Source organism: Sinocyclocheilus anshuiensis, unplaced genomic scaffold (genome assembly GCF_001515605.1).
Source record: "Sinocyclocheilus anshuiensis isolate Anshui unplaced genomic scaffold, SAMN03320099.WGS_v1.1 scaffold717, whole genome shotgun sequence".
NCBI lineage: Eukaryota > Metazoa > Chordata > Actinopteri > Cypriniformes > Cyprinidae > Sinocyclocheilus > Sinocyclocheilus anshuiensis.
Window position 1 is genome coordinate 73,813 of NW_015539857.1, and position 8,285 is coordinate 82,097.

Here is an 8,285-nt window from a genome sequence, read left to right on the forward strand (position 1 = left end):
GGTTTCTATAGCGTTATTTTGATGACAAATGTCGAGAGCGCAGTAATGTAACGTGATAATGCATGAACACAAATCTCTCACTCACAAGCAGATTTCCTTAGCTCTCACAAAACTGGACGTGCGTTTTTAAACATATAGTGCTCTCTTATGAATTGGCTCTGATCTTTCAGATATTGCGTGTGCACGCTCAGACTTTGTCCTTGCATCATTGAAGACCAGAAGAGCTTTTTATTAATTGAGGTGAAGTGTAGGCTTATCTCACTAAATGGAAGCAAGCTGATTATAGTCAGCCTTCTGTAGTTATTTATTTGATTTAATTATAGTATTACATTTATTTGAGTTGAGTGCTTATTTTAAATATGCATTTATTAAATTATTTTATTTAGTGCATTTGTATTTTGTTGTTTTTGTATATAGTTCTACAATAAAAGCATATCAACCTGGCCCCGTTCAGAAATAATCACTGAGTGTGCTTCTGAAATTAGTGAGGGTGCTCTAGTCTTAATGCACATTTTCACATATTTTGTCCCATCCATTGCTGTGGTTATCACTGTGTCAATCACTGACTAGCAACTCACAAAGTTCTGCTATGACCAATGAATCTCAATCTATTATTTACATCATGTATGCACTCTGTATGTTATAATGAGAGGATTCGATTGTATAACTCAGCACGGAACAAAAACTGGTGCAGCCTTTAGTAATGAGACTAAACCAGCACACGTACTGTCATGAGGATGATTAAAGTGTTTTCATTTGAGTAAAAAAGTCCCTTTAAGAGTTTTACTTAATTGAATATGTACAACTTCTCATGTGGTAACATCTAATTTATTTGATTTTATTCAACCCCAAAATATTAACCTAATTAACCTATACATTAGGTTACAGTGACAAAATGAAATTTAAGGGTTAGATCAGGTAGAAATAGCTCGCTAAGATAACATTTGCAGGTTAGCACTTCTTAACAGTGTACCATAGATTCTATGGGTTTTTTTTTCTTTTTTTCTCATCATACTCATTTTGGTCATTTTGCGCATTATGGATTATATATATCAACATTATGGCACTATTGTATATTTTTTTATATTAATATTACATTAGCTAATTGTGTCATTGATCAAATGTATTTAATAGTTCTCACTACAGAAACATGGGATTTTAATGTTTTAAGAATAACTAGAAGATCAATGTATGCCATTTATGGAAAGTTTCAGGGACGTATAATTAATTTATAGGAAGGCATCAAAATGATCATAATATTTTATTGCCGTTACATCATCACTCTTATGTCCATTCTCAACATTTTTTTCTTTCATTTCAGAGCTGATGGAAGAGAACGAGGAGAGTGAAGAACTGAGTGAAGTGGAGGAGAAACATCATGAAAAGCCTGAAGAAAAACCCTTGAGGTGTTCAAAGAATAAAAATACATTTTTAAAGAAAGCCAAGAAGTCTTTCACCTGCACTCAGTGTGGAAAGAGTTTGACAACCAAACATAGTCTTGAGTGTCACATGAGAGTTCATACTGGAGAGAAACCGTACACGTGATCAGTGCGGAAAGAGCTTCACAAACAAACGAAATCTAGACATTCACATGAGGGTTCATACTGGAGAGAAACCATTCACATGTGATCAGTGTGAGAAGAGTTTCACACACAAACAAAGTCTTGATGTTCACATGAGAGTTCACACTGGAGAGAAACCATTTATCTGTGATCAGTGTGAAAAGAGATTCTCAAGCAAACGACATCTAGAGACTCACACGAGAGTCCATAATGGAGAAGCCGTTCAAGTGTGATCAGTGTGGAAAGAGCTTCACAAGTTCATCAAGCCTTAAAGGACACATGAACATCCACACTGGAGAAAAGGTGTTCATGTGCTCTCAGTGTGGAAAGAGTTTCTCAAACAAACACAATCTAGAGATGCACATGAGAGTTCATTCTGGAGAAAAACCGTTCACATGTGATCAGTGTGGGAAGAGCTTCACAAAAAAAAACAAGTCTTAAAGGGCACATGAGGATCCACACTGGAGAAAAGCCGTATGCTTGTGATCAGTGTGGGAAGAGTTTCATACTATCATCACATCTTAAAGAACACATGAGTATCCACACAAGAGAGAAGTGGCACACATGCGATCAATGCGACAAAATGTTTCTGTGGGCTTCAGTCCTGAAGAATCACCTGAGAGTTCATTCAAAGGAGAAGCCACATTCATGTCATTTGTGTGGAAAGAGCTTTTCACTTCTACAATATTTAAAAAAACATGAGAAAATACATACTGGTGTAAAAGCTCATATGTGCTTTGAGTGTGAAAAGACTTTTACTTCAGCAAAGTGTTTAAAACTGCATGAGATGATCCACACTGGAGAAAAACCTTACAAGTGTTCACACTGTGACAAGAGATTCAGTGTGTCATCAAATCTAAGAAAACATGAGAGGATCCACACTGGAGAGAAACCACACACGTGTGATAAGTGCGGGAAGAGTTTCACTGTTAAAAGTCACCTGAAATTACACATGAAGATCCATGCAGTGGAGAAAGTGTTCACACTGCGACAAGAGATTCAGTGTGTCATCAAATCTAAGAAAACATGAGAGGATCCACACTGGAGAGAAACCACACACGTGTGATAAGTGCGGGAAGAGTTTCACTGTTAAAAGTCACCTGAAATTACACATGAAGATCCATGCAGTGGAGAAACCAGATCAGCACAGTCCATGTGGGCAGAGGTTCGTTCAGTTACCTTCTTTATTCAAAACAGTCAGAAATCACGGTAAGCAGTTCATCTTTATGTACTGAACAGTAAAGCCTCTTTTGTGTTCGTTTGTTTCCTTACAGCCACAATGAGTGTATATTTATAGGACATTTTGTTGTTTGCTTGGTATCTGCTTCAACGTTTTAACATTATTATGAAATACTGAGACATAATTATGAGAAAATATCTCATTATTATGACATCTCATAATGAGAAACTTGTAATAATTACTTAATATCTCATAATAATGATACTTTCTCGTAATAATGACTTACTAGTTAGGGTTGGTTACTTTATATACTTTCTCGTAATAATGTAACATCTCATAATGAGAAACATTTAATCTCATAATAATGATGAGATCATTTTTTATATCTCATTGTGAGAATTAATTCTCTCTCTCGCTCTCTCTCTCTCTCTATATATATACATACAGTATATATATATATTAATTTTATACACTTAGGTATGACATATTTTTGCTCAGTTATCCATTCTGGAGTATACTTTTCTGACTACTTTTTCCAGCTGTGGTCCTGTGGTATGTAGCTAAAAAGCTTTTCATGTCATTGCAGGTCAACCTGCTGAAAGATGATGGAGACGGACCCAGACTGTACACCATACCTACATCAGGTATGAGCCAGAGTCCTTGCCAGTGCCTTAGTTTGTGTACACAATATACTGATTCAAGAGCTCAGGAGCTGATTGAGACGAGCACACACGGCCACTAAGAAAAACACAATGCAGCCAGCTGAGACTATGGTCCACCAGGCTGGAGAAAGTGATGGACTTCACATTGAGGAGAAGACGCACGAGTTTGGAGGACAAACCAACAGCTGCAGCTTGGACTCGATAAGTACCGGGTGTCTGATGTTTGTTTGTTTTGGAGATGATGATGTACATGTACTATACATGTCTGCCAAACCTGGGAACCTTTATGACATTATTACTGTACATTTTCTTGATGCCTCTGATACCAGATGAAAAGGGCATAATCACAATCCATTTCAAATGCTTCTTATCTCTGTTTCCCCAAAGACAATATACAGAACATTTAATGAAACAGTCATTTCTATGCAAACCTGCAAACTGTTTAAAACGGCATGAGAGGATCCACACTGGAGCGAAACCTTACAAGTGTTCACACTGTGACAAGAGATTCAGTGATTCAGCAAATCTGAAAACACACGAGAGGATCCACACTGGAGAGAAACCGTATCACTGCACTGCATGTGGGAAGTGTTTCAATAATTAATCTGCTCTACACAGACATACAAAAAACAATCACAGTTGTTCACACTGTGACAAAAGATTCAGTGATTCAAGAGACCTAAAAAGACATGAGAGGGTCCACACTGGAGAGAAACCGTATCACTGCACTGCATGTGGGAAGTGTTTCAAACATTCATCTGCTCTACACGGTCATACAAAAAAATTATCACAGTAAGTAGATGATCTTCAGATTCAGCACTTTCAGATCTGATGCTGTGTCCTTAACAAATTCTTATCAAACGTAATTTATTCCAAGTGCGCTCTTTTATCTGGGTCATGAACGATGCCCCATTCACGAATGAATCTCTCTTTTGAGTCGATTCTGTTCAAGGTCTTGAACAAAGAAGCCTGCAAAACGGTGTGCATTTGTTCACGAATCACTTTGAATGATTTGTTCAGTTCCCTGCATGCACTGAATCATCTGAAGCAGTTTCTCATTCATACCTGGAAATTTAAGAACAGGGAGAACATAAAGACCTTCAGACAACTGAAGCTAAATCTGCAAATTCTGCTGTTGGCCTGCGCTGAGGATCTTTATTAGCTGAACACCGTCAAATTTATAAACAATTTTACATTGTGCCATTTTCATACATCTTGCTTCTAGAGCGTGTTTGATTTAGTTTACCCCAAAGTGTTAATTAATACATTAACTAACATGCAGGAACTAACATGTAATTAAGGTAGTATTATTCATGCAGTAGTTCATATGACTCATGTCGTAGTTAAGTTAGTTCTTCATTAGTTCTTGATTAATACATATCTTAACTCATCATTAGTTCATAGTCAAGTAGTTATTAATTCAGGTATTAGTACATGATAAATCATGTACTGTTCTTGTAAAGTGTTACCATTAACTCATTAAAGTTTTGTACAGAAACAAACAATGACCATCAAATGCTCATTATAGGCTCAGTGTAACGTTAGCAGTCTCTGTTTCAGTATATTTGAACAAAGATGTCAAAAGTGTAGAAATAAAATGGCAGCAGCCACACTTGATCATTCCCCTCACATATCAATGTTTTAACTTGACATTCAGCAACAGTTCTCACTACAAACATAGAAACAATCGCACGAACGCATAAAAGCTCACAAAATCGTCTGAATTAATTCATCATATTTTCCTCACATGCTGCTGCTGCTGCACTAAATGTTTATTTCAGTAGAAAGACGCCAGAAAAGATGCACAAGTAGCGCTGAACCCGATGAAAACAATACAGACATGAACCTGTAAAATGTCGCTTAAACAGACTGTATAAAGTGTGTTAGATAGTTGTGTAAATATGAGAAATACCGTGAGCTGCTGAACTCTCCTCAGAAGACTCTGCTGCTTGTTATTTTTGGCGGGGTTTGTCTGTGTTTGAATAAAGATCTGGCGCCACCTGCTGGACACTCCGAGGATTTTCATTCACCCGAGCTTTATTTATTTATTTATTTATTTATTTATTTATTGTACTTCTATTTTTAGTTTACCTTTCTTTATTGTAGCTACGTTATATTTGCACAAACAGGGGCGTAGCAACAAATCTCGGCCAGATTATGCTTAGCCTACTTGTTTAAATTAAATATGACTTCTAAACACGTTATTGTCGCTGTAATGCGTAGCCTAATGAGGGAAATTTCAAATCTATTCATAAATGTGAATATAGACAAATATTAATTAATTCTGACACAAGAAAACGTTAAATATTGCTGGTGCTCTTTATTTTTAAAAGTTTTATGATCATTGTCAGTTTCTCTATATGAAAAAAAAACTGTAAAATGTTAATTATCTAATTACTTTACTGTAATTACTGTAGTTAGAAAACCAAACTATATTAAGATTCATATGGACATGTTAGGCTATGGTGTTGTTGATATGTATTCATTTATTGTTATTAGCGTTTTTGTATTATGTTTTATCCATGTCACATTGTGAAAAATAACAGTATCTTTCATTCGAGCACTTGTAGGCTTTTATCATATATCCTGACTCAAATAATGTGTTTCTATCAGCAAACACTGAGGATAAAGAGAGATGATCTGCTGATGATCCTGAATGTCTTGTTGAATGAGTGTTGATCGTCTGAGGCTCATCAATATTAACAGAGCTGCTGAAAAGACTCTTTATTTCATGTCAATAGTTCCTGTTTTCTCCTCATTTATTATGCTGATGTCTTCAATGAAATTAGCTTTAAGTGGCAATTTACAGGAGATCTGGTGTCAATACTGAGGGCATTTGTTGGTTACAAATCTGTAGATTCATTTCTGTGTTTATGTTTTCAACTATATTTGTTACCATTATTTGAAAAAAAAAACCTATTCATATTGTGCTGTGGAAACGATCTGCAGTAAGTTATATTTTTTATATTTTTTATTTTGGCAGATAGCTCCTCACATGCTGCAATTCACCTTCAATGAAGCTCCTCCCACAAGAATCGCATCATCAGTGAAGCTCCTCCCACTGTAATTCAGCAATAAATGCTGGAATATCTCCATCAGTTTACAAGTGAAGACTAGGCAAGTTTATTTATATAGCACATTTCATACACAGTGGTAATTCAAAATGCTTTACATAAAATAATAATAATAAAAAATAATGACAACGATAAAACAAGGAATTTAAAACTTTTCAAATTATTTAAAAATTGATTTAAGAGGTTTAAAACGAATTTAAAACAGTTAAGAACAGAAAATGATTATGCATCAAATATAGTGCAATCAGTTCGGACATTGCACAGTGCTCATTCAGTAAATAGCAGTTTGTCACACTTTAATTATTGTAATTAAGTATATTTCCCTTTATAATCACTTTCTTGATACTAGATTGGCCATTTTTTTACTTATGTGGTCCTCAAGATAAGTTAAAATGATGCAGAAGTACAATGAAAGTATATCCTAATGAAAGTATTACTATCATTTTAAATGATCAGAATGTATCTATGACAAAGGGTTCTAAAAATATGGCTTCTTATAATAAAAGTGTTCCCATGGCTCAGTTTGCCCCGGGTTTGGGGTAAGTTGACCCGAGTCGAGTCAGTGGGTAAGATGCAGCATCTGGGTGTAAAATGACCATCTGACCAAATCTGATTCAAACCCATGTGAAATAAATAATAATAATTAAAAAACTAATTTAATAATTTCCTTTTACAAACAGTCATATTTCAGTTCATGCTAATATTTAGCTAAATGATTTGCATGGTTTTATATGTTGCTAAATCACCTATATGTATCATAAATATTTTTAGACCTGGATAAATTTGCTTTGATATAACAACCATTACATCTGTTATGCAAAAATTTTACTTTGACAAGTTTTTAAAGTAAATGGGTGCCTTCCATTCCCCCCATGTGTTTCTCCTTTTCACAGTGTGGCAGAAATGATGGATGGTTCCAAAAAACATGGTCACATGACAGTAAAAGTGTACAGTTGTCAAGAAACGGGGGGTGGGTCCACTTACCCACTGGCTGAACTTACCCCAGTCTCCCCTACTTCCACTGAAGATGAGGCAGAAGCAGGCTCAGAGAGTGAGGGAGTGCCCATTTTTTAATTGTATATTTGTAACAACTGGATAATTTGTATTAACAAGCACCCATATACAGTGGGTACGGAAAGTATTCGGACCCCCTTACATTTTTCACTCTTTGTTATATTGCAGCCATTTGCTAAAATCATTTAAGTTATTTTTTTTTCCTCATTAATGTACACACAACACCCCATATTGACAGAAAAACACAGAATCGTTGACATTTTTGCAGATTTATTAAAAAAGAAAAACTGAAATATCACATGGTCCTAAGTATTCAGACCCTTTGCTCCCAACGTTTACCATCCAACCTGACAGAACTGGAGAGGATCTGCAAGGAGGAATGGCAGAGGATCCCCAAATCCAGGTTGGATGGTAACCATTGGTGGACAGCCATTTTTAGGTCTCTCCACTCTCCAGAGATTGGGTTTAAGTCAGGGCTCTGGCTGGGCCATTCAACAACAGTCACAGAGTTGTTGTGAGTTGTGAACTTCGTTATTTTAGCTGTGTGCTTAGGGTCATTGTCTTGTTGGAAGGTAAACCTTCGGCCCAGTCTGAGGTCCTGAGCACTCTGGAGAAGGTTTTCGTCCAGGATATCCCTGTACTTGGCCGCATTCATCTTTCCCTCGATTGCAACCAGTCGTCCTGTCCCTGCAGCTGAAAAACACCCCCACAGCATGATGCTGCCACCACCATGCTTCACTGTTGGGACTGTATTGGACAAGTGATGAGCAGTGCCTGGTTTTCTCCACACATA

At 36.3% G+C, this 8,285-nt stretch overlaps 1 pseudogene; it reads left to right on the forward strand.

Moving 5' to 3' along the window:
• LOC107684866 (oocyte zinc finger protein XlCOF6-like) overlaps positions 1–3,484 on the forward strand; it is an 18,471-nt pseudogene extending 14,987 nt beyond the window's left edge.
• Positions 3,485–8,285: the final 4,801 nt, after the last annotated feature.